Here is a 27952-nt window from a genome sequence, read left to right on the forward strand (position 1 = left end):
CAATCGCTTTGGTGATCGATTGCTGACGGAGCAGCCAACCTCCCACTGCTGTCACCTTGCTGACTCCCGGCCATGCTAGCAACTTGCTGTCTCTGCTGCTGCCTCACAGGCAAGCTGCCACCCTCTTTTCCCAATATTGATGAAGCCCCTAATTCACCTGGCTCCCCAGTGCAATCAGCTACATCATCAACATTGAGTACTGTCTGCAGATCACTGATGTCCTCCTCAACGGTCTCTGGGTCAGGAGCCTGACTGCTTGCAACACCAGCTCCCACGCCACTCTCCTCATCACTACTTGCCCGCCTACCGAGGAAGCGGTGGATGTCTTCTCCACATCTTGGCTGGCCAGTAGCTGCTGACTGTCCTCTAGTAGCTCGTCCTCACTGTATAGTGGAGCTGAGCCCACAGCATATAATACTTCTCTGGTTGAGGGAACAGAAAAGGACAGAGGCAGGTTGAGGACAGGTGAGGGCACAGGGCCTGCTCCCTGGCCATTTTAACTAAGGGTTGTGTCTGACAAACCCACCGACTCTTGCCTGGGGGTGTCTGATGTCACTCGGGACGAAGTGGATGACCGAGTCAACCATTCAAGAACCGCTGGGTTGCTGGTCAAGACACGACCTCTAGATGACACCAGGATCTCACGCCTCTCACTGTGACTCCTGCTGCCACGCCCCCTTACTCTGCTGCGACCTGTTCCTGCGTCAAAAACATTTAGGCCTCTGCCACTACCCCTTTGTGTCTCTGTCTGACATACTGCTAGATCAAATAAATAAATAAAAAGGAAATTAAAAGTCTGTAATTTTCTCAGTTCACCAAACTACGACTAATAAGCCCTTTTTTTCCACTAATAGACGCCAAAAAGGGCTTTAGAACAAATAACTGCACCGCTAAACGGCAAATAATATATATTTTTGAGCCACTAATACACGCCAAAAAGGGCTTTAGAACATATAACTGCACCGCTGAACGGCAAATATATATATTTTTTGGGCACTAATACACTCCAAAAGAGGCTTTAGAACATATAACTGCACCGCTGAACGGCAAATATATATATATTTTTTGCCACTAATACACTCCATAAAGGGCTGTAATTTTCTCACTTCACCACACAACGGCAAATACTTTTTTTGTGCCACTAATACACGCCAAAAAGGGCTTTAGATCATATAACTGCTCCGCTGAACGGCAAATAATGTATCTTTTTTGCCACTAATACACTCCAAAAAGGGCTTTAGAGCATATATGTAACTGCACTGCTGAATGGCAACTATATATATTTTTGCCACTAATACATGCCAAAAAGGGCTGTAATGTTCTCACTTCCCCACACAACGGCAAATACTTTTTTTTGTGCCACTAATACATGCAAAAAAGGGCTTTAGAACAAATAACTGCACCGCTAAACAGCAAATATATATTTTTAAGCCACTAATACACGCCAAAAAGGGCTTTAGAACATAAAACTGCACCGCTGAATGGCAAATATATATTTTTTTGCCACTAATACACACCAAAAAGGGCTTTAGAACACATAACTGCACTGCTGAACGGCAAATAGGCCCTTCTTTTTTTCCACTTATACACTCCAAAAAGGGCTTTAGAACATATAAATGCACCGCTGAACGGCAAATATATAATTTTTTGCCACTAATACACGCCAAAAAGGGCTGTAATTTTCTCACTTCACCACACAACGGCTAATAAGCCCTTTTTTCCTACTAATACAAGCCCAAAAATTCTTTAGAACATATAACTGCACCGCAAAAGGGACAATAAGACATAGAAATATTTTCTTGTAATAAACCCTGTTAATGGCTGTAACAAACAGCACTTGCACCCCAATAACAAGAACGGTTTGCTGGAATTACAGAGCTGTATAATGGCAATTTGACTCTGCAGTCAGTGCAGCAAGGTGTAATAGGATTGTTCCTATTACCCAGGCTGTAAACTCTCCTACTGAACCCTGTTCTGCTTCAATACTGTGGAATGATTCCTACCTATCCTTTCCCTGAACTTCTATACAGCAAAAAAAAAAGTTTTAAAGTCTTTTCTACCACCTGATGTCTCTCCTTGCACTAAGTACACTGGAAAATAGCTGAATCCAAGATGGCTCAGGCTACTTATAGGACTGATTGGCTGCATGCATGGCATTGTGGTGATCGAATTCCACTTCTTCAACTTCGATTCGCTCATCTCTAGTTATCAATATCAGATCACTATGTCCTATTCACCTGAATGGAAGATGAGCTGCAGTACTCTAGCATGACCACTACACAGTGGACAGAACCTTCAGGTTTTTTTTTACCAATACCAGCAGATGCCAAAAACACCAGGGTGGTGGACACCCACTGATCTGATATTAATTACCTATTCTGTAGACAGATCATCAATATCTAGAAATCAGAGAAACCCTTTAACAATCCTTTTGTCCTATTGCAGACAGAACACAGCAAGAATGCTACTGCTCCAGCCACGTGTCACGGCTCTGCGGAGAAGGAAGGCCATGGCTGACCTCCTGGGACATGGAAAGGTTTCATTTTGTAGTTCTAAATTTAACTTTAAAATGAGACAAAATGGGACTAAAGTAAATGAAGAGATGAAGGAGGGAGAGAAGGGATTTTTTTTTTCTTTTGTGTATTTTGTGTTTTCTGTTCCTTTATGTGCACAATTTAGAGTAAATAAATACGGCATCTGATGTACCATGACAATTTTTTGTGTTGGATTTCCAAAGAATTTCAGAAAAAAAGCTCTGTATGAAATCATAGGAACACAAAGGTCCATAATATGTCAAAACAAACACAATTCAACAGCACTCTGCAAATACAAAAAACTAAATATACAAAATAGTGCCATACTATCTATAGAAAATATACTAGTGCTAACGCTATGCTCATTATATAAATGAGATATTCTTGGCAAATACATTTTGTACAAAATCATTTGTGCCTGTTCACCACGGCAAGGTGATGTCTTTTGGACAGGAACCTATGCGATGTCTTTTGGACAGGAACCTTTTGGTACCAACTGGCCTCCAATAAATTCAGGGAAGGCAGGTTCCACATATATGTTGAGCCCACTCTTTCATTTACCTCTCCTGGTGCCAAATGGCCTCCAATGAATACAGGGAGATCAGGCTTCAGCTTTATACTTGTATTGATCAAAATCATCCTGTAGGAATATTCATAATATGCGCAGCATACGCCACCGCTAGGGGTCCCTTTAAGAGGGAAAAAGCATTGCTTGTTTTGTTGTGATGCCAGTTGCAATGAAGCAACAAGGGCACAGGTCCCCTTTTAGTGATGTGGTAGATGGTACCCAGGTGTAGGAATTCCAAAGTAGTGTAGCGTGGCCAAAAATGTCAACAACAACTCAGCTTATTTTTTATGCTGTACTTTACTTTGTAATCTGGACTGTCTATGACTTTATCCAGGGAACACTTTACTCCTGGTTCCTGAGGCTTCAGGCTTCTGCCTCCAGATCCAGCGGAGCTGAAGGTGCTCAAGCTGGCCCAGGCAGGGCGTGTTCAACAGGGACGGGCTCCTGCTTCCCTTCCCTAGCAGGGGGTAAGCTAGACTCCCTCCTAACTAGATTAGTCTCCTCCCTGCAGCAAGTGGGAAAAATGCCCACCACACTACAGAGGGGGGTGTTAGAATAGGAAAGAAGGTTCCACTCTATGTATCTGTAGCTCTGCCATTGATGCGGCCACCTGCTGATGAACCAGGCACATTACACTTGAACAGTTACAAAATAGAAAATATGAATACACATTTTGCAAGACCTGGAAATTAATACACAGGATGACATTTGGTTAACCATAGTAGACAGTAGCAGGGTGCAAAAGTGGTAATGCACCTCTGGGGTGTTACATATGCCTACAATGGATAGGGTATGAGTTGTTCTACCCCTTTAAGGAATTCCAGCCCAGCCCACATTATATTATTAACATGAAAATCTATCTGAAAGCTACTTGTCATCGTTAGTAGTGACATCATTACATCAATATTGTCTCAATTTGTTCTTAAAGTTTGAGAGAATGTTCATGAGGAAAATCTATCTATCTTGACAGCAGTCCTCCAAGAGATTACACTATTGTGCCTTCGAACATAAGCCATTAAGACCTGTGGTGTTTCTCCTGGGATACAATTCAGTAAGTGTCCAATTAGAAATCCCACCATTGCCAAGAAATTCTGCTTCCTGCAAGCTGCTGGATTATAAAGTCAGCATCATAAAAATAATGAGGAAATGCGTGTCGCCCGGCCCTGTGCAGAGATTTCATTCATGCTGACGAAGAAAATATCACCAATTTAGGGATCAGTGACTCCCCACACACTCTCACTAGTGTTGGGCGACCATGCTTGGCTGAACACCTTTTTCACTACGCAGCCAATAAACGTGAGGGGAAGTAGTGCCACTCACTGTAATGCCGTAGCCATGTTGGTTACTGGCATTACAGTGATTGGCTGGCCGGAACGCATCATTGGGTGCTATATAGCCCCGTTGACACGTGGTTCGGCTCAGACTTAGTCAGGGCGAGCTGCAGCAGAACGGACAGATAGTGTAGGGAGAGTAATTGTGTTTTTTTAGGGAGTTTTGAGTGTTGAAAGGTGTTAGAGACCCAAGAGTCCTTTTAAGGACTATTGTTTTATCTGGCTGCAAAATATATTAGCGCAATGTGTGCTAAATTGCGTGCAATTATTTGGCTGCTGCCTAAGGCTACTTTCACACTGGCGTTTCTGGGTCCGCTTGTGAGATCCGTTTAAGGGTTCTCACAAGCGGCCCAAAACGGATCAGTTCATCCCCAATGCATTCTGAATGGATAAGGATCCGCTCAGAATGCATCAGTTTGCCTCCGTTCAGCCTCCATTTCGCTCTGGAGGCGGACACCAAAACGCTGCTTGCAGCCAAATGGACCAGTTCTGAACGGATACAAGCGTTTGCATTATAGGTGCGGATCCGTCTGTGCAGATACCAGACGTATCCGCACCTAACGCAGGTGTGAAAGTAGCCTAAGGCTGGGTTCACACAGGTGTGTCCGGATTAGGTCTGGATGCGTCCCGGTGTATTGCGGCAAACCCGCGCAAGTAGGTACCCAATTGCAGTCAGTTTTGATTTTTATTTTTTTATTTTTTTTAACCCTCAATTGATCACCTACTAAGCATTCTGTATTCAGAATGCTATTATTTTCCCTTATAACCATGTTATAAGGTAAAATAATACAGTGAACAGACTGTCACCTAGCAACCATGCGTGAAAATCGCACCGCATCCGCACTTGTTTGCGGATGCTTGCGATTTTCATGCAGCCCCATTCACTTCTATAGGGCCTGCGTTGTGTTATAAACGCACAATATAGAACATGCTGCGATTTTCACGCAACGCATAAGTGATGCTTGAAAATCAAAGCTCATGTGCACAGCCCCATAGAAATGAATGGGTCCAGATTCAGTGTGTGTGCAATGCGTTCACCTCCCACATTGCACCCTCGCGGAAATCTTGCGCGTGTGAACTCAGCCTAACTCTGCTATATTTCTGTAGCCTACAACCTCTGACTGCCCAGTTGGGCTGAAACTACTACACCCAACATGTTCTGGCAGTAATAGTAAATGGATTTTGGTGCAATTCTGAGCTACTAGTCTATATAATACATAATGTATTATATAGACTAGTAGCTCAGAATTGCACCAATATCAGAGCTCGTTATAAAGCCAGCCCCTGCCAGCCCCCAGCAGACCCTACTCTGAGTCTACTCTGAACTCACTCACCATAAATGTGGTGAGCAATTATGAAGACCTTTTTTTTTACAAATATAATCTTATCTTCACTTCCGGACCGGCACCAGCTTCTTCGCCCTCTCCCGAAAGCTTTTCCGGCGCCTTCTCCCTGCTGCGTCTCGGCGTTGTTGTGCGCCTGCGCAGCCTAGGGAAACGTCATGTCCGGTGTGGCCGCCCAACAGGAAATGACGAGGCACGCCGCACCGCCGCACCCGCACGGGGAGGAGAATCAGGGGGAGGAGACTCAAGGAGGGTAGGGCTGGCCTGGCCTGGCACTGCAGTGCAGAAACGCAACACTGGGCGGCGGGCCCCAGGTCGGCCGCCCGAGTTATACAGGCAGGCACAGCACTACTGCAGGGCGGGGCCAGGGGTCCACAGGCAGTCGGGCCCCCTGGAGTGCCGGGCCCGGTCGCAACTGCGACCCCTGTATGTACACCCCTGGTTGGAGGAGTGTTTAAACTAGGGACTAGGGGGGAGGGAAAATACACTATAGGAGGGGAAGATAGTGCCGATAGAGACCGAGGGCAAGGTAGTGGGACTGTGGGAGGAATCGAAGGAGGGACTAGAACAGTTCAGAAAGAAAGGTGTAGGGTAAAAATATACATAAACCTCTCAAATGTATGTATACTAATGCTAGAAGCCTGACTAATAAAACTGGGGAGGTGGAATTACTGATGTGTGAGGAGAACTATGATATAGTGGGAATAACTGAGACATGGCTGGATGATGGCTATGACTGGGCAGTTAATGTACAGGGTTACAGTCTGTTTAGAAAGGATCGTCAAAACCGGAGACGGGGATCGGTCTGCCTTTATGTAAAGTCCTGTCTAAAGCCCACCCTCCGGGAATATATAAGTGAGGGACATGAACATGTGGAGTCACTGTGGGTAGAGATACATGGAGCTAAAAACAACAATAAATTACTAATAGGAGTTTATAATAAACCACCTAATATACCAGAGTCCACAGAAAATCTACTACTAAACGAGATAGACGAGGTGGCAAATCATAATGAAGTTGTTATTATGGGGGACTTCAACTACCCAGATATAGACTGGGAAACTGAAACTTGTATATCTCATAAGGGAAACAGGTTCTTGGCAATAACCAAAGACAATTACCTCTCCCAACTGGTTCAGGATCCGACTAGAGGGACGGCCATACTGGACTTAGTATTAACCAATAGGCCTGACAGAACAACAGACGTGCAGGTTGGGGGACACCTGGGAAATTGTGACCATAAAGTAATAACCTTCCAATTATCATTCAAAAGAGCGTTTCAACAGGGAGGAACAAAAATACAAGACTTCAAAAAAGCTAAATTTAGCCAACTAAGAGAGGCCATTGCCCTAACTAACTGGGACAATGTCCTCAAAAATAAAAATACAGCCACAAAATGGGATATCTTTAAAAACATCTTAAAATCTCATTGTGAGAGGTACATACCGTATGGGAATAAAAGGTTAAGGAACAAAAAGAAACCAATGTGGATAAATAGAACTGTAAAGAAAGCAATAAATGACAAAAAGAAAGCATATAAAACACTATAACAGGAGGATAGCACGGAAGCACTGAAAAACTATAAGGAATAAAATAGAACATGTAAAAAACAAATAAAGCGGCCAAACTAGAGACCGAGAGATTAATTGCCAAAGAGAGTAAAACTAACCCTAAAATGTTCTTAAATTATATAAATGTTAAAAAGTATAAATCTGAAGGTGTCGGCCCTTTAAAGAGTAATGAGGGGGGAGTCGCAGAGAGCGACGAGGAGAAAGCAAAGCTGTTAAATATTTTTTTCTCCAATGTATTCACTGGGGAAAATAAACTGTCAGATGACATGCAGAATGTAAAAATAAATTCCCCATTAAAAGTGTCCTGTCTGACCCAGGAAGATGTACATCAGCGACTTAAAAAGAATAAAATAGACAGATCGCCAGGACCGGATGGCATACACCCCCGTATCCTAAGGGAATTAAGTAATGTCATAGCCAGACCCTTATTTTTGATATTTGCGGACTCTATACTGACAGGGAATGTCCCACAGGATTGGCGCATGGCAAATGTGGTGCCAATATTCAAAAAGGGTCTAAAAACAGAGCCTGGGAACTATAGACCGGTAAGTTTAACATCTGTTGTGGGTAAACTGTTTGAAGGTTTTCTGAGAGATGCTATCTTAGAGCATCTCAACGGAAATAAGCAAATAATGCCATATCAGCATGGCTTCGTGAGGGATCGGTCATGCCAAACAAATTTAATCAGTTTCTATGAGGAGGTAAGTTCTAGACTTGACAGCGGCGAATCAATTGATTTCGTATATCTGGACTTCTCCAAAGCTTTGACACTGTACCACATAAAAGGTTAGTATATAAAATGAGAATGCTCGGACTGGGAGAAAACGTCTGTATCTGGGTAAGTAACTGGCTCAATGATAGAAAACAGACGGTGGTTATTAACAGTACACACTCAGATTGGGTCACTGTCACTAGTGGGGTACCTCAGGGGTCAGTATTGGGCCCTATTCTCTTCAATATATTTATTAATGATCTTGTAGAAGGCTTGCATAGTAAAATATCAATTTTCACAGATGACACTAAACTGTGTAAAGTAATTTACATTGAAGAGGACAGTATACTACTACAGAGGGATCTGGATAGATTGGAGGCTTACTAAAGTAATAACTGGAATGGGGCAACTACAGTATCCTGAAAGGTTATCAAAATTAGGGTTATTCACTTTAGAAAAAAGACGACTGAGGGGAGATCTAATTACTATGTATAAATATATCAGGGGTCAGTACAGAGATCTATCCCATCATCTATTTATCCCCAGGACTGTGACTGTGACGAGGGGACATCCTCTGTGTCTGGCGGAAAGAAGAAGGTTATTCTGATTGCCTAATTGGAGTCGGGAAGGAATTTTTTATTCCCCTAAAGTGGGGAAAATTGGCTTCTACCTCACAGTTTTTTTTTTTTGCCTTCCTCTGGATCAACTTGCAGGATGACAGGCCGAACTGGATGGACAAATGTCTTTTTTCGGCCTTATGTACTATGTTACATCTCATGTATAACGTTTGAGCATCCTAAATATCTGTGACCTTCAGTTTAATTTATTTGCGCATACGCTTACAAAACCTGCACTACTGTACATGTGACATACTTGCAAGCATACTGTATACTATTTAATATGCTCAAGGCGAGCAGTAAGGGACGGGGGAAATAGCTGTGCTGCTGATGGTGTGGTGAAACTATGCCTGCTGCCATAGTACAAGAAACACACTCATCCATGATACCTAGCTTCATGTCCCAGTTTGCAGGGCAGCGCAGGACACCAGTGCGACCAGGTGGTCGGTTTAATTGCAGATAATGCTTCCACTCTTGTCTTCCACAAAGTCCAGTCTCACTAGCTAAGAGTCTGATCAACAGAATCCTCACCCTGATCCTCTTTCCTCCCACCATGGAAAGTCTTGGCAAACAAGTCATCCCACACTCGGCTATTCCGAGGAGCTCTTTTCATCGCCATTCCTTGATTTGGCCCTCTCGCCAAGCCCGCTTGAAGAGGGTCATGAGGAGATGAGGATAAGACACAGTTGTCAATAAGTGAGGTTCTTGTTAGGTCAACAAGTCAGGAGGATGACCAGAGTGAGGAAGTGGAAGAGGAGGTGGTGGACGATGAAATCACTGACCCAACCTGGGAAGGTGGCAAGCCGAGAGAGGACAGCAGTACAGAGGGGGAGGGAACCACAGCACCGCAACAGGCTGGAAGAGGCAGTGGTTCAGTCTTCCTTTTCTCGTCCTCCTCCTCCATCATATTAACATGCTTATTAGGGTAATAATGTCCTAATGTTTTAGAGGGTCAGCTCAGCAGCAGGCTCTTGCTCCTAATGTTTTTGAGGGTCACCAGCAGGCCATCAATCATAATTTTTCAAGGGTGTGTATGATGCCCACCTTAATGTATAATAAAGGGTGTATTGGAGTGCCGGTTCCTTGTAATTTTTGGAAGCCCTTGTTTCCTAACAATTTTTCCTCTAAAATCGATTTTATCTTCGGTTTGGTGTGTATTATTGTTAGTCTGTAAAAGTGGCGTAGTACTCGGACAACATCGTTCCCAGCAGCAACCTGGGAGTCCAAGATGCATCCAGACATCCTCCCCAGGCATCTTTTTAAAGCCCAACATTCTGTAGCTCTTGGTGTTTTTTTAGGCATTTTCACATTACCTTCTCTATATGGGAAAAACAAAATGAATAAAATGCTAGCGTTAGGACACACTGTGCGCAAAAGAAAAGTGGCAAAAAGTCCAGATTGACAAAAAAACACACACGCTTCATCTAGCATTTTTTAGTGGTAAAGATAAAATGTAAATGTGTAAGGACCCTAATTCAGGAAAACCACAAGCAGATCCAGAGCAACCTTTTCACCAGATCATACTGACGACTGGGTCGACATTTCTTTCCATCAATAAGTGTCTTTATGGCTGTACCTTATCAGATGTGCTCAGTTCACTGACAGCCCTATCTATAGAAAAATCACATTCCTTAGTCAGCTATAGACGTGCATTAGAAGTACTTTGATTCTAGACTGCATATTTGAGTTGTCTCCTATCCCACTGCATGCTGGATATAAATCTATTGCTTTTCTATCATGCTTTTTGAGTAGGCAGACTATGAATACAGCCACATATAGCAAGTCACTACTGAATTTCTGTCATGGAAATTTAGGAGTGTGTTTCTCTGAAGTCCACCACAGCATAAAGTGCACAAAATCGGATGGTTTTTGTTGCAGCAAAACGCCACAATCAGACCATTCCCTCAATGACAAACCCCAGAATCACACCCCTTCAATGGAGTCTTTTTATGGAGCCTGATTGGGTGTCTTTGAAAGAAATCTGAGATCTGCATTAATTTAAATATTAGTATAGTATCTTTAATTTGTGGGTCTAAATTAACGGAGGTCGTCTGAGTCTTAAAGGTACACCTTCCTGGGCAGTTTGTTTTTTATTATTGCATTTTACTTATTTTGGGCTAAAAATCATTTTTTTAATTGGTCTGCATTAAAAATATTTAGCCGTTCTGTCACAAAGGGTTAACTGTTAGTCTAGCTGTGTGAATCGTACTTTCACGGTCATCTAATAAACCTTATCTCTAAAGTACTAAAAGGTCATAAACACTTATGGGGTCATTTATCAAACTAGTGTAAAGTAAAACTGCCTTAGTTGTCCGTATCAACCAATCAGATTCCACCTTTCATTTTTGACAGCTCCTTTGGAAAATGAAAGGTGGAATTTGATTGGTTGCTATGGGCAACTAAGCCAGTTCTACTTTACACCAGTTTAATAACTGTTTTACTATATTTAAGTCATATTCTTGTCAGTACAAGAATAATGAGTGTTTATAGGGTCAGAGATAAGTTAGGGGTGTCTGACAGAAAGGTTCCCCAGAAGATGAACAACCCCCCAGCTTTTTGGACTTTTTTTTATAACTATCAAGCTGAGTCTGCTGTACCTATTAAAAAAATGTAACTCACCTGCTCGCCACTGCTCCATTCTAGCTGGGCCCCTGGCTCACTTCAACAGTCTTCTGCAACCAATGACTTCAGACATGTGTATATCAGTTCAGATTACTTGGAACTCTCTTTGCACACACTCCTTCACAGTACCCATGTACTAATACATTAAATGGAACTATTTCACACATATTACCCTCCAGGGCCCCTTTCTTCCACACACATTTATGCTGTCTAACTTAATAGTAATTAGAGATGAGGGAAAAAGGCTGAATGCACACGGCCGTGGAACACGGCTGTGAGCGGTCCGTGGTATCCCGGCCTGGCATCCTGCTGACAGCAGGAGCGCACGGCGTCATTGGTTGCTATGACGCCGTGCTCTTCATGCCGCCGCTGCACTACAGTAATACACTCGTATGATCTTTTATGAGTGTATTACTGTAGTGCAGCGGCGGCATGAAGCGCACAGCGTCATAGCAACCAATGACACCGTGCTCTCCTGCTGTCAGCAGGATGCCAGGCCGGAATACCACGGACCTCTCACGACCATGTTCCACGGCCATGTGCATTCGGCCTAATCCTGGTTGATAACCATAGTATTCCATACTCAGGGGCGTAACTACCATAGCAGCAGACCATGTGACTGCTATGGGGCCCAGGGCAAGAGGGGGCCCCGTTGGGATCATCTCATCTTCTACTGGGGGTGAAAACTTGGTCATGACTTTACCCTCTAAAGAAACAACTTTTAGCAAAGGAGGCAGTGGAAAAAATTGCCCAAGGGTTATTGAAAAGGGTTTAGGCGGAAACCCTTCTGTCCTGTGTGGGGGGCCTTGTTTGACACTTGCTATGGGGCCCTTACTTCTCTATATACGCCACTGTCCATACTAACCAGTTTTTAGGTTCGTAAAGTCAGGGCATCGAAAAACCCTGCCCCTGGGGACACCCAGTTATGGGGCTATCATTCAGTCTGGGACAGCCCAAATGTGCTGGGACTGTCTCTGAAAACCAGGGGTAGTCCTTGCAAATTCGGGACAGTTGCTAACTATGGTATTCTGATGTACTGCAATGGAAAGCTCATCCTGATTATTATCTGAATTTTCCTCTACGATATCATTATCAATTTATTTATTTTTATTGTCTTTTTTATTAACATTTTAATAAATTAACAAAACAGAAACCAAAACCCCATTCTCTCCCCCCCCCCCCCACAAAATGTCCAGTAGATGCTCTCCATCCAACACAGTCCCATATTGTGACATCGCCATCACAGCAATATAAAGTACATATGCACCCCCCACCCACATCTCCCTTCAATGCACAGTATATTATCAGTAGGGTTGTTCAGCAATAATTTTGGCTGTTGCTAGGCATAGCTCGCCTCCTAAGGAATGCATACACTGAGCTTGTGCATGCGCAGTGCCGGTATAGTGTTCCTTCCCTGTGCTGGCATCAGCCTCGGGGAAGGAACTGCACATGCGCGAGTTCGCGCATCGCGAGATTACGGCAATCTATCGGGATCGAAAGGAGGAGATTCTGAGGACATAGGCGGTGCTGGGCTCCTTCACAGGCGGGCGTGGCTGGGCACCAGGAAGGTTCGTACAGACCCTTGGGCACCTTACAAGACTAATTTACATATCTCTAAAATCCTTTTTTAAAGAAAATAAAAGCACACAGCCCTATAGGACAGGTATATTGCGGACATGCTAGCAGCGATCTAGCCGTGCATATCTGCATCTCTATAGCCCAAAACTTGGTGACAGAATCCCTTTAAGGAACTGTCTGCTTGGGCACAGGCTATATACATCTGATGTGTTATGCTAGGGTACAGCCCTTATCTTTCATTTCTATTCAAAATCTACGGCACTGACGCAAACAGACGACTTTGAGTGGTGTAATCTAGATTAGTGGAAAAACAGATTTATTTATAGGTATGGACAGACATTGTATTCAATTAAACACTTTCAAATTTGATAGAAATTTAATAGGGGATATAATGTAACCATTTTATCTCTTGTTATGTTTTAATGGGATTTCTACTGAATTCCTGGCACAAATCTGCATTTCCTTTGAGACGGTTTACACAGGCTGCATACGCCACCCATAGGATACTTACTGCTATTTCTACTCAGTTTCATTTCGAGTGCTGCATGAACATCGACTAAGTGCTACTGTACTCTGACAATACTAGTTAGAGGATTACTGTATATGGATGAGGACTTTACACGGAAAGGGCAATTCTACTATAAAATGCTGCATATGAGCAGCTTCGTTCATCCATTATGTTTTTGTCAAGGTTTTATTTTATTTTTTTCATTAAGGGTAGGGCCGCATACTGTGGTTTTCTGATGCAGATTTGGAAGCCAAAACCAGGAGTGAATTAATTTTTTTTTTAAAAGGATAAGTCGTTTCTGCCCTTTCTCTCTTTTTGATCCACTCCTGGCTTTCAAAACTGCTTCAGGAAACCTGACCACGTGGCCGTGCCCTAAGAGACATCCAGGCAGTACTCCAGTGCAGGACTTTTTATTAACCCAATACTTTGGGTTAATAAATGTAAGGAGAGAGTCAGTTGCATGCTGCAAAGCGTGTAATGTAACACTTTCACTGCTTCAAAATGTGGCTGTTGTACTTGTTCAGATGGCTAGATTTTTTTTTGTCTTCCTACATTCATACTGTAGCTATAAAGCCATAGAATGTTTTTCATTTTTGAGTCAGCATTGCTATATGAGACCTTTTTTTTTACATGAGTTGTAGTTTTTAGGAGATATTTAGCCAAACACATACAGTATGTAATCATTTAATTTACCATTTTGTGAAATTTAATCGTGTGTATTACCAAAATAGAATTATTTTTACTACTATTTTTTAGAATTGTACCTTAGAAAAGTATTTTTTATTTATTTATTTTGATTTTTTCTATCGATAATGTACTGACATATAGAGAATTCAGATTTATTAAGAAAATGAAGAATACTGTTGATGTCTTTAGGTAGAGAAAATCCTATAATAAAAAACAGTTAAATCTGTGGCTTACTGTTTTATCTTTACATACAGCAAGTCCAGGGTTATGTTAAAATCATGTCTTGTGATGGTATAATCATGTGTTGTAATGTCAGCTATGTATTATTATGTCAAAATAATGTCTTATTGTGTTGTAATATCTTATGTCAGAATCACATGTTAAAGGGATTCTGTCACCAGATTTAACCCTATTAGGCTAGCTGACATTAGCGATGTGCTAATGTCAGCTAAACCTAACTAGCCTATTCCTACTTTTATCTATGCCCCCGTTACACCAGAAATCTAACTTGTATAATATGCTAATTAGCCTCTAGGAGCGGGGGGGGGCGTTGTTCCTGGTCCTAGAGGCTCCGTTCTCCCACCTTTGTCGCCTCCTTCCAAGTCCTGATTGACAGGGCCAGGCAGCGCTCACATCGGTCTGCCAGCCCTGTGCCCTGGTGAAATCTCGCACCGTTCAGCATTCGGTGCAGGCGCTGTAAGGAAGCTGGCAGCCTGCAAGCGTCTTTCCCTCACTGCGCCTGCGCCGAATGCTGAACGGCGCGAGATTTAGCACAGGGCTGGCAGACAGATGCGCGCACTGCCTGGCCCTGTCAATCAGGACCTGGAAGGAGGCGACAAAGGTGGGAGAACAGAGCCTCTAGGAGCAGGAACAACGCCCCCCCCCCCCCCCCCGCTCCTAGAGGCTAATTAGCATATTATAAAAGTTAGATTTCTGGCGTAACGGGGACATAGATAAAAGTAGCAATAGGCTAGTTAGGTTTAGCTGACATTAGCACATCGCTAATGTCAAATAGCTTAATAGGGTAAATCTGGTGACAGAATCCCTTTAAGATGTAACAATAATGTCTTAGTTTATAATGTCACAATCATACCTTATATGTTACAATCATGTCTCATTATTGCATAATCAAGTCTATCAAATTATGTTATAATCATCTTATGATGTCATGTAATATGGTATGATGTCATAAGCATGCCTTATAATGCCATGGTCAAGTATTATGTTAATCATGTATTATGATGCCACAATCAAGTATTTTCAAGTCACAATTGTGTGTTATGATTCATTGTCAAGTCTTATGATGTCATAATAAAACCTTATGCTATCACAGTCATTTCTTAAGATGTCACAATCATCTCTTAATATCATACTCATGTCTTTTAAAGTAACAATCATGCCTTGTGTTGTCACAGTAATGTCTTATCATGCCCTTATCATCTTTTATAATGTTTTAAAAATCAAGCCTAATGATTTCCTAATCATGCCGTATGATGTCTTATGAGGTTATTATGTCTTCTGATGTTATAATGAAGTCCTAGGATGGCCCATGATTCGTGTCTTATGATATCATAATTAAAGTGGTTGTCTGAATTTTAATCATTTTTAGGCAAACTGCAGTAGGGCTGGTAAAATAATTTAAAAAAGTTGAACTCACATTCCCCAGCCCCCTCCGATCCACTGGCAATGCTCCATCCTCTCCTACAGACAACAGTCATGATGTATCGTGGTGGTTGCAGTAGTGATGTCCTGTACATTACTGCTGCCAGTCATGGGCTTTAGAAGTCTCCTGTTATACACCGCTGAGGTCAGTGGTTGGCTGCAGAAATTCATTTAAAATCTCAAAACCTCTTTAAGGGCTGTTTCACACGAGCGGATGTCACACACAGCATCCGCTCGTGTGAAACAGTCCTAAGTCTAATGATGTTATAATTGCATAATATTAGCGTAGTCTTATGACGTCATAATTAAAATGGTTTTCTGAGATTTTCATACTGATGACCCATCCTCAGGATAGGTCATCAGTATCTGATCGGTGTGGGTCCTACACCCGGGACCCCCGCCAATCAGCTGTTTGAGAAGGCACTGACCCTCCTGTGAGAGCTGTAACCTTCTCACATCTTTCCCTAGGCCAGTGATGACACGTTTATCTGTCATGTGGCCTAGGAGCAGCTCAGCCCCATAGAAGTGACTAGGGCTGAGCGCGATACTAAGCACAGCCACTATACAATATACAAAGCTGTGCTTGGTAAGCATGGAGAAGGCAGCAGTGCTCACAGGAGCGTCGGTGCCTTCTGAAACAGTTTTATCGGCGGGGGTCCCGGGTGTCAGACCCTCACCAATCAAATACTTATAGCCTATCCTCAGGATAGGTCATCAATATTAATATCTCAGAAAACCCTTTTAAGTCTTATCATGTCACAATCATTCTTGTGATTTCATAATAGTGTCTACTAATATCTCAACCTTGTCTTATGATGTCTTAGTCATGTTTTAAGATGCCAAAATTATGTCATATTACGTTTTTAGAGGGAAAGTCATATTGATGTCTCAGGATATAATAATCATGTACTTAAGAACTCACTATTAAGTCTTAAACTCTAATTGCCTAGGTTTATGATATAATATTTCACAACCTTGTATTATGAAGTCATAATTTTCTTGTATGATATAAAAATAATGTCATTTGATGCCATAACCTTGTTTCATGATTATAAGGGGGCACTAAAGGGTATTACTATTGTAAGGGGGCACTAAAGGGCAGCACGAGTGTGAGGGGGCAATAATGGGGCAGCACAACTTCAAGGGTTGGCAGCACTATTGTGAGGGGACAACCTTATTGTAACAGGGCACTAACAGGGCAGCACTTCTCTAAGGGGGCACTACGAGGGCAGCACTATTGTGAGGGGACACTAAGGGGGCAATATTATTGTAATGAGAGCACTTAGGGACCAGCAGTATTGTAAGGGGGACAGTAATAGGCCAGCACAACACTATCATAAGGGGACACTTAGGGGGGCAACACTATTGTGAGGGAGCACTAAGGCGGAATTCTACTGTGTGGGGCACTAAGAAGTTAAAGGATTTATTTGGGTTCAGAGCTGAAACTGGACATAGCCATAATTTCACCCAGGCTTCCCCCCTGACAAAAGCATCAGAGCATTTCATGCTCCGATGCACTCCCATGCCCTGCGCTGGATCGCGGAGGGCAAGGGCTCTTTTATTTACCATAACACTTCTGCCCAGCAGTGTGTTCGGTGACTTCACCGGCTCTGATTGGCGGGCTTTAGCGCTGCCCTAGCCGTTTTACAGGCTAGGACAGCGCTAAAGTCCACCCATTAGTGCCGGTGATGTCATTGGTCTCACTGCTGGGTGAAAGCCTCCGCCTGCAGCCCTAAGGAGAGCGCGGTACGTCACCGAAACTCCATAAAATGCCTTTGCCCTGCGCGATTTAGTGCAGTGGCAAAGGAGAGAATCAGTGCATGAACTGCTTCAATGCTCAAGTCAGGGGGGCTGCCTGGGTGAAAATGGGCATATGTCCGGGTTCAGCTCTGAACTCAGACAACCTCTTTAAGGGGCACATTTGGGGGTAACTAATGTGAAGAGGCATGTAGGGGGCATAACTACTGTGTGGGGTACAATGGGGACTGGGAAGGACCAAGCATATATAGATAGACTTTGGATGGAGTTAGAAGCATGGCTTAGTGTTAAAAAACTTGTTGCTGATACCGTCACTCCTTGGGTTTTTAATAAGTTGGGATTTATGAATAATGTGGATGGTCCGACTTACTGACAGTTGTTTCTGTATACTTATTCATGCTGAGTTAGGCTACTTTCACACTCGCGTTTGGTGCGGATTTATCTTGTATCTGCACAGACGGATCCGCACCGATAATGCAAACGCTTGTATCCGTTCATAACGGATCCGTTTGCATTATTCATAAAAAATTTTTTTTTAAGTCAAAACGCATCCGTCTTGACTTACATTGAAAGTCAATGGGGGACGGATCCGTTTTCAATTGCACCATATTGTGTCAGTGAAAAACGGATCCGTCCCTATTGACTTACATTGTAAGTCAGGACGGATCCGTTTGGCTCCGCATCGTCAGGCGGACACCAAAACGCTGCGAGCTGCGTTTTAGTGACCGTCTAAAAAACGCAACGGAGACCAAACGCAGCCAAATTGATGCATTCTGAACGGATCCTTATCCATTCAGAATGCATTGGGGCTAAACTGATCCATTTTGGGCCGCTTGTGGGAGCCCTGAAACGGATCTCACGAGCGGACCCAGAAACGCGGGTGTGAAAGTAGCCTTAGCTGTCAATCACTGATTAGGACCGCCCATATGACTCCAAAGCCCATTGAGCAGGGAATTAAATGAATGAAATACAAGTTTTACTGTTTCCCACAAAACTGTACACCGATCTGCTCAGCTCCTCCTGCTCTTTAACTTGCTGCCTGCATTTTCATGGTGACAGGATCTCTTTAAATACTTACATGCACTCCTTGCAACAAGCATACCATAACCATATCATGTAATATACAATAGCAGTATCAGAATGACTTTTTTCACTCACAGGAACATGCTGACTTAATATGCAGCCAGCGTAAAGCTGGGTTTTCACGCGCCAACCAGAATGCTGCTCGATAGGTGAAGGAGACGATAGGTGAGGGATGGCTATTGCGGTTGCTTGTCCCCACGTTGCACTGTTTCTGAAACGATAATTGGGTGATCGGCGGCACATTTAGATGGCCAGATTGTCGAGAATCTTCCTGACAATCGGGCCATGTAAATTCACTTTAATTTTTTTTTCTTATTTGAATTAGGCATCTCCAGCACGAGCTGAACACTGGAGTCCACTCAATAGGCTGCCCAAGCTTCTGGCTGCCCCCAGCGCTGATTGGTAGCTTTGTACTTTTACCCTGCAGGGGGTCAGGCACCCAGGAGATCATGAATATAGGGACTCCTCAGCTTGTATAGTGTAGCTGAGTGCTGGTTTTAACATAATATTGGTGACAGGTTCCCTTTAAACCAATAAAACAAACATAATTCAAATATTCGCGAGGTCAACATTTCGCTTTGACTAGAATCCTGATAAACTTTAGGTACAGATGACTAATGTATGTAGGTCAATTAAAACTGAATTGATTTCCCATAATCAAACGATGTTCTCATCTACAATGTTGTGTTAATTATGATCAAACGTCTCCCACGCAGCCTGAAGACACCACGTTAGACACCCCTGCCATATGTGCCATATGGCTCAACTAGAACCTTAAAATTAGCTTTACAATTAGCAAATTTGAGCTAAATTTAATCAATTATATTAGCAAGATCCCATTGCCTAGAATAGCAGATTTTACTCTCATGTTCCTGACATGTAGAACATTACAGTATTGAGAGTTGTAGCAAACATCTGAATGGTTGCCGTGGCTACTGCATTTCTTGACATAACGAGCATTCATTTTGCATTCCTATGTGTCACCATGATTCCTTATGATGTCTCATTTTGGCATTTTTTGAACCACCCAAAATCTGAATCAATAAATTATATGCATCACAAAATTGTGCAAATAAAAACCACAACCCATTCTGCAAAAAACAAACCCTCCAACTGACACATCGACAGTATGACAAAAATGTTATGGCTCCTGATTCGCAGTGACTCAAAAGTGACTAAATTTTTCATGAAATAGGTTTCTACTGAGAAAAAAAAAAAAAAAAAAACACATGCAGTACTTGGTATCATCCCATTTATACCAAACCGGAGAATAAAGTTAACATCTAATCATCACGCTAAACAGCAAAAAAAAAAAAAAAACGCGCAGGGAACAATGGCAGTATTGCTATTTTTTGCATTCTCTTGCAAAAGCAATCAAAGCAAACCAATAAATTGTATGTACCCCAAAATGGTGCCATTGAACAAAACCCATCAGAGACAGGATTGTGTAGAGGTACAGATCTGGAGAAGGGTACAAAACAATTTCTGCTACACTGAAATTTCTCAAGGGCGCAGTGGCTTCCATAATTCTTAAATGGAAGACATTTGGAACAACCAGGACTTTTCCTCGAGTTGTCCTCGCCTCCAAACTAAGCAATTTGCGGAGAAAGGGTTTGGTAAGAGAGGTGACCAAGAACTCAACGGTCACTCTGCACACCCTCTTTGAAGTTTAGAGAAGTCAGAGCCACTGTGATAACCTGGACAGCCTCCATCTACATGAAACAACCGCTTGAACCTCTTACGCTGGGTTCAGACCTGAGCGTTCGCGATGGAGCGCTCTGTATGCGCGATTGTACCGGCGTTTGCAATCGCGCATACAGAGACAAGCGAACGCCCTTTGTCGCGAGTCAAGACGCCCCAAAGAAGCTCATGTACTTCTTGGGGCGTCGGGCGTTTTACAGCGCGATCGTACGAGCTGTAAAACGCTCAGGTGAGAACCATTCCCATAGGGAATCATTGGTTCTTGCCTGTTGGTCTGAACCCAGCCTTAGGCTATGTTCACATCTGTTCATTTGGGAGCCTCTATTGCAGACTCACATTTGACGGAAGCTTTTTTCTTCTGATAAAATGGCAAACAACATGACAAAAACCCAACAGACCCTATTACAAGTCAATGGGAACCATCAAGCTTCATTTGTGTCAATCATACAACAGATCAGATGTGGCATCAAGGATTCCCGTTTTTAACAGAAACCACAATACAGATGTTAATAGAGCACTATCATTATTATCCTTAATATTACGTGTAGTGATCAGTTAAAATTGCACTTATCTCATTAATATACATTTTTATTTTATGTCTAATTAACTATATTCTGACAATGTTTATTTATCAGTGACCTTTGGTCTCCTGGAGTCATTTCCTCAGCTGTGGCACTGGTGATCAATTTGTATTGATTGTGTAGACAATCCATGAATTATCTGAAGCTCACTACAGTTTTTATTATACTTACCTCTGTGTACCATGGTAATTCCTTTCTCCTTCTGATCTGTCTTCTAGATAACATAAAGTCCTGTCTGTTCACCTCAGAGCCTTTTTACAGGCTCATTACGGATTTCTTGTTTCTCTACAGAAACGTTGCATCTGCTCCACAAATTACAAATGTCAGTGATGTCTTATTAGTGCTCAATTAGCAATGTACCAATTAAGATTACTTGGTCTGTGCCTTCCCAGACTACCCATCTAGGGCTCATGCATGTCAAAGCCCTCTGCGCGGAGCTTGCATGTCAGGGAGATAGAAGAAATGATTGTGGAATCTGAAAAAAAAACTCTGAATGCCTCCATATACAATAGTTGGTATAGGGTGGTAAAGTGCAGGCCTAATGCATCTCTATGGAAGCTTTATTTTAGCTTTGTACTAAACTGAGCCATGATATGGCCATGTAAAAAGCCATGCTCTTTGCTCAATTAATGTTAGCTTTTATTGTCAAATAATATAACTAACCGTACACTGTTTCTTAGGAAGGAAGTGAAGGGGATACGAAGGATAGGGCACCTTACCAAACCAATAGGTCCTCTATACTGCTGCTAGTTCTTGCCAGGAGAATTGTAATACCCCAGAGTGGTAATACCACCTCTTTGTGCCCCCTACTATCACCTATGGTTGACCCAATGTCATCTTATGTGCTGATTTCCAGGTCCTGTATAATATGCATATTCTTTACCCTGTAAAGTAACTGTTCAAGTGTAATGTACCTGGTCTACCAGCAGATGGCAGCAACAATGGCAGAGCTAGTTTGTCTAGAGTGGAACCTCCTATCCATTCTAGTCATCTCTAGAGAGGGAGGAGTTTTTAGTTAGGAAAAGTCAGTCTAGCTTACCCCCTCTAAGGGGAAGAAGCAGGCCCTCGTCCCTGTTGGACGGACCTTGCCAAAGCCAGCCAGAGTACTTTCAACTCTTCTGGAACAAAAGAAAAGAAATAAAGAGCCTCAGAAGCCAGAAAGAAAGAAAGGTTCCCTGGATAAAGAGAAATAAAGATAGAGACAAAGATACATATCAAGATAAAGACTGAGTCAGACTACAGAAAGTTAAGTTCAGCAGAAAGGGAAAGCTTCTATTTAATCCAGATAGCACAGCAGATGTAGCAGAGCCGAATGTGTTTGCCTGCCAAACTTATGCCAAAGCTTGCTGGTGACCAAGACAAAGTTTGGAAGATTGTTCCTCTTAATGCAAGTTTTTTCAAGTAAAGCTGTTTTCAATGTTATACAAAGTCTGGACTCAATTCATTCACTTCATCCCCTTTAACAACTATCCCTTCCTCTGCGACGGGCGATCACGCCTGGGGTTCCAGGATATCCAGGTAGGAGCAGAGTGACACGTGCACAGCCACAACACCTAAAGGGACATTATAGGCAACCCTTACACCATTATGGCATTCCTACAGCTGGGTACCACCATTACCATCTACTTAGGGGGACCTAGCCCCTCGGTGCTGAAATGCAACTGGCGTCACAACAAACTTTTAACTCTAATAACATCTTAAAGGGACCCCTAGCGTCGACTTTGTTGCACAATCTCCTGTCCTGTGATAAAACTGGCATTTCTCAGCTATCCTCTATATTGCCCTTTACTGTAGAGAGGACCATCAAGTCCTCAGTATGATTCTTCACTATATGGATTTCTGATGTTGCACATAATTCTATCTAGAATTCAGATTTATTTACCAGTACATTATTAAAAAAAAAAGAAGAATACTGTTGATGTAGGCAGAGAAAATCCTCTCAAAGAAAACTGTTGAATCTGTGGCTCACTGTAAGTGTTTTTTATTTCTATACATTAGGTCATTGGTTATGTTAAAATCATGTCTTTTGATGGTATAATCATGTGTTGTAATGTCAGCTATGTCTTATGATGTCAAAATAATGCCTTATTGTGTCATAATGTCTTATGTTAGAATTTGTCTTATGTCAGAATCACGTGTTAAAATGTAACAATAATGTCTTAGTTTTATGATGTCACAACCATACCTTAGATGTAACAATCATGTATCATTGTGTCATAACTAAATCGTATGATGTTATAATCATCTGATGATGTCATATAAGATGTCATAATCATGCTTTATGATGCCATAGTCAAGTCATATATTAATCATGTCTTATGATATCACAATCAAGTATTTCCATGTCATAATTGTGTGTTATGATGTCATCGTCACGTCTTATGATGTCATAATAAAGCCTTATGTTATTATAATAATTTCTTATGATGTAAAAATCATCTCTTAATATCATATGCATGTCTATTGAAGTAACGATCATGTCTTGTGTTGTCACAGTAATGTCTTATTATATCATTATCTTTTATAATGTTATAAAAATCATGCCTAATGATGATGCCGAGCTTATCAAAATGTACGTCAAAGCCCTCTGCGCGGAGCCTGTATGTCAGGCAGACAGAAGTAATGATAGGGAGATAGAGTTTTTACAAGTGCCAAATGAGAGGAGGAATGTGTCCAACAAGAGCTGCTGCCGCGTTTACGGAACCCAAAACCAATGGAAAAACAGCACGAAAAATTAAACTAGCTATTAGGAATAACCATACATTTTTATATCCAGAGAGTGCTCAATATCATGACCTGGAAATATATTAACTTTTTTAGACTGTAGAGTTTATAAAAAACAAAAAACAATGGAGGTGATCCATCAATATTGTTATGCAAAGTAGCTCTCCTCCACCTGTTGGAGTAGCTACCCTGTAAATAGAGTTGAGCGAACACCTGGATGTTCGGGTTCGAGAAGTTCGGCCGAACATCCCGGAAATGTTCGGGTTCGGGATCCGAACCCGATCCGAACTTCGTCCCGAACCCGAACCCCATTGAAGTCAATGGGGACCCGAACTTTTCGGCACTAAAAAGGCTGTAAAACAGCCCAGGAAAGAGCTAGAGGGCTGCAAAAGGCAGCAACATGTAGGTAAATCCCCTGCAAACAAATGTGGATAGGGAAATGAATTAAAATAAAAATTAAATAAATAAAAATTAACCAAAATCAATTGGAGAGAGGTTCCATAGCAGAGAATCTGGCTTCCCGTCACCCACCACTGGAACAGTCCATTCTCAGATATTTAGGCCCCGGCACCCAGGCAGAGGAGAGAGGTCCCGTAACAGAGAATCTGTCTTCATGTCAGCAGAGAATTAGTCTGCATGTCATAGCAGAGAATGAGGCTTCACGTCAGCCACCACTGCAACAGTCCATTGGCATATATTTAGGCCCAGCACACACCCAGGCAGAGGAGAGAGGTCCCGTAACAGAGAATCTGGCTTCATGTCAGCAGAGAATCAGTCTGCATGTCATAGCAGAGAATCAGGCTTCACGTCAGCCACCACTGCAACAGTCCATTGTCATAAATTTAGGCCCAGCACCCAGGCAGAGGAGAGAGGTCCCGTAACAGAGAATCTGGCTTCATGTCAGCAGAGAATCAGTCTTCATATCATAGCAGAGAATCAGGCTTCACGTCACCCACCACTGTAAGAGTCAATTTTCATAAATTTAGGCCCAGAACCCAGGCAGAGGAGAAAGGTCCCGTAACAGACAATCTGGCTTCATGTCAGCAGAGAATCAGTCTTCATATCATAGCAGAGAATCAGGCTTCACGTCACCCACCACTGTAAGAGTCAATTTTCATAAATTTAGGCCCAGAACCCAGGCAGAGGAGAAAGGTCCCGTAACAGACAATCTGGCTTCATGTCAGCAGAGAATCAGTCTTCATATCATAGCAGAGAATCAGGCTTCACGTCACCCACCACTGTAAGAGTCAATTTTCATAAATTTAGGCCCAGAACCCAGGCAGAGGAGAAAGGTCCCGTAACAGACAATCTGGCTTCATGTCAGCAGAGAATCAGTCTTCATATCATAGCAGAGAATCAGGCTTCACGTCACCCACCACTGTAAGAGTCAATTTTCATAAATTTAGGCCCAGAACCCAGGCAGAGGAGAAAGGTCCCGTAACAGACAATCTGGCTTCATGTCAGCAGAGAATCAGTCTTCATATCATAGCAGAGAATCAGGCTTCACGTCACCCACCACTGTAAGAGTCAATTTTCATAAATTTAGGCCCAGAACCCAGGTAGAGGAGAAAGGTCCCGTAACAGACAATCTGGCTTCATGACAGCAGAGAATCAGTCTGCATGTCATAGCAGAGAATCAGGCTTCACGTCAGCCACCACTGCAACAGTCCATTGTCATAAATTTAGGCCCAGCACCCAGGCAGAGGAGAGGTTCATTCAACTTTGGGTAGCATCGCAATATAATGGTAAAATGAAAATAAAAATAGGATTGAATGAGGAAGTGCCCTGGAGTCCAATAATATATGGTTATGGGGAGGTAGTTAATGTCTAATCTGGACAAGGGACGGACAGGTCCTGTGGGATCCATGCCTGGTTCATTTTTATGAACGTCAGCTTGTCCACATTGGCTGTAGACAGGCGGCTGCGTTTGTCTGTAATGACGCCCCCTGCCGTGCTGAATACACGTTCAGACAAAACGCTGGCTGCCGGGCAGGCCAGCACCTCCAAGGCATAAAAGGCTAGCTCTGGCCACGTGGACAATTTAGAGACCCAGAAGTTGAATGGGGCCGAACCATCAGTCAGTACGTGGAGGGGTGTGCACACGTACTGTTCCACCATGTTAGTGAAATGTTGCCTCCTGCTAACACGTTGCGTATCAGGTGGTGGTGCAGTTAGCTGTGGCGTGTTGACAAAAGTTTTCCACATCTCTGCCATGCTAACCCTGCCCTCAGAGGAGCTGGCCGTGACACAGCTGCCTTGGCGACCTCTTGCTCCTCCTCTGCCTTGGCCTTGGGCTTCCACTTGTTCCCCTGTGACATTTGGGAATGCTCTCAGTAGCGCGTCTACCAACGTGCGCTTGTACTCGCGCATCTTCCTATCACGCTCCAGTGCAGGAAGTAAGGTGGGCACATTGTCTTTGTAGCGTGGATCCAGCAGGGTGGCAACCCAGTAGTCCGCACAGGTTAAAATGTGGGCAACTCTGCTGTCGTTGCGCAGGCACTGCAGCATGTAGTCGCTCATGTGTGCCAGGCTGCCCAGGGGTAAGGACAAGCTGTCCTCTGTGGGAGGCGTATCGTCATCGTCCTGCCTTTCCCCCCAGCCACGCACCAGTGATGGACCCGAGCTGCGTTGGGTGCCACCCCGCTGTGACCATGCTTCATCCTCATCCTCCTCCACCTCCTCCTCATCCTCGTCCTCCTCGTCCTCCAGTAGTGGGCCCTGGCTGGCCACATTTGTACCTGGCCTCTGCTGTTGCAAAAAACCTCCCTCTGAGTCACTTCGAAGAGACTGGCCTGAAAGTGCTAAAAATGACCCCTCTTCCTCATCCTCCTCCTCCTCCTCCTGGGCCACCTCCTGTTCCATCATCGCCCTAAGTGTTTTCTCAAGGAGACATAGAAGTGGTATTGTAACGCTGATAACGGTGTCATCGCCACTGGCCATGTTGGTGGAGTACTCGAAACAGCGCAACAGGGCACACAGGTCTCGCATGGAGGCCCAGTCATTGGTGGTGAAGTGGTGCTGTTCTGTAGTGCGACTGACCCGTGCGTGCTGCAGCTGAAACTCCACTATGGCCTGCTGCTGCTCGCACAGTCTGTCCAGCATGTGCAAGGTGGAGTTCCACCTGGTGGGCACGTCGCATATGAGGCGGTGAGCGGGAAGGCCGAAGTTACGCTGTAGCGCAGACAGGCGAGCAGCGGCAGGATGTGAACGCCGGAAGCGCGAACAGACGGCCCGCACTTTATGCAGCATCTCTGACATGTCGGGGTAGTTGTGAATGAACTTCTGCACCACCAAATTCAGCACATGCGCCAAGCAAGGGATGTGCGTCAAATTGGCTAGTCCCAGAGCTGCAACGAGATTTCGCCCATTATCACACACCACCAGGCCGGGCTTGAGGCTCACCGGCAGCAACCACTCGTCGGTCTGTTGTTCAATACCCCGCCACAACTCCTGTGCGGTGTGGGGCCTGTCCCCCAAACATATGAGTTTCAGAATGGCCTGCTGACGTTTACCCCGGGCTGTGCTGAAGTTGGTGGTGAAGGTGTGTGGCTGACTGGATGAGCAGGTGGAAGAAGAGGAGGAGGAAGCCGAGAAGGAGGAGGTGGCAACAGGAGGCAAAGAATGTTGCCCTGCGATCCTTGGCGGCGGCAGGACGTGCGCCAAACAGCTCTCCGCCTGGGGCCCAGCTGCCACTACATTTACCCAGTGTGCAGTTAGGGAGATATAGCGTCCCTGGCCGTGCTTACTGGTCCACGTATCTGTGGTTAGGTGGACCTTGCTACAGATGGCGTTGCGCAGTGCACACTTGATTTTATCGGATACTTGGTTGTGCAGGGAAGGCACGGCTCTCTTGGAGAAGTAGTGCCGGCTGGGAACAACATACTGTGGGACAGCAAGCGACATGAGCTGTTTGAAGCTGTCTGTGTCCACCAGCCTAAATGACAGCATTTCATAGGCCAGTAGTTTAGAAATGCTGGCATTCAGGGCCAGGGATCGAGGGTGGCTAGGTGGGAATTTACGCTTTCTATCAAATGTTTGTGAGATGGAGAGCTGAACGCTGGCGTGTGACATGGTTGAGACGCTTGGTGACGGAGGTGGTGGTGGTGGTGTTGGTGGTACATCCCCTGTTTGCTGGGCGGCAGGTGCCAACGTTCCTCCAGAGGCGGAGGAAGAGGCCGAGGCGGCAGCAGCAGAATAGGCCGAGGCGGCAGCAGCAGAAGAGGTAGCAGGGGGAGCCTGAGTGACTTCCTTGGTTTTAAGGTGTTTACTCCACTGCAGTTCATGCTTTGCATGCAGGTGCCTGGTCATGCAGGTTGTGCTCAGGTTCAGAACGTTAATGCCTCGCTTCAGGCTCTGATGGCACAGCGTGCAA

The sequence above is a fragment of the Bufo gargarizans genome, chromosome 5, assembly GCF_014858855.1.
Source record: "Bufo gargarizans isolate SCDJY-AF-19 chromosome 5, ASM1485885v1, whole genome shotgun sequence".
Classification (NCBI taxonomy): Eukaryota; Metazoa; Chordata; class Amphibia; order Anura; family Bufonidae; genus Bufo; species Bufo gargarizans.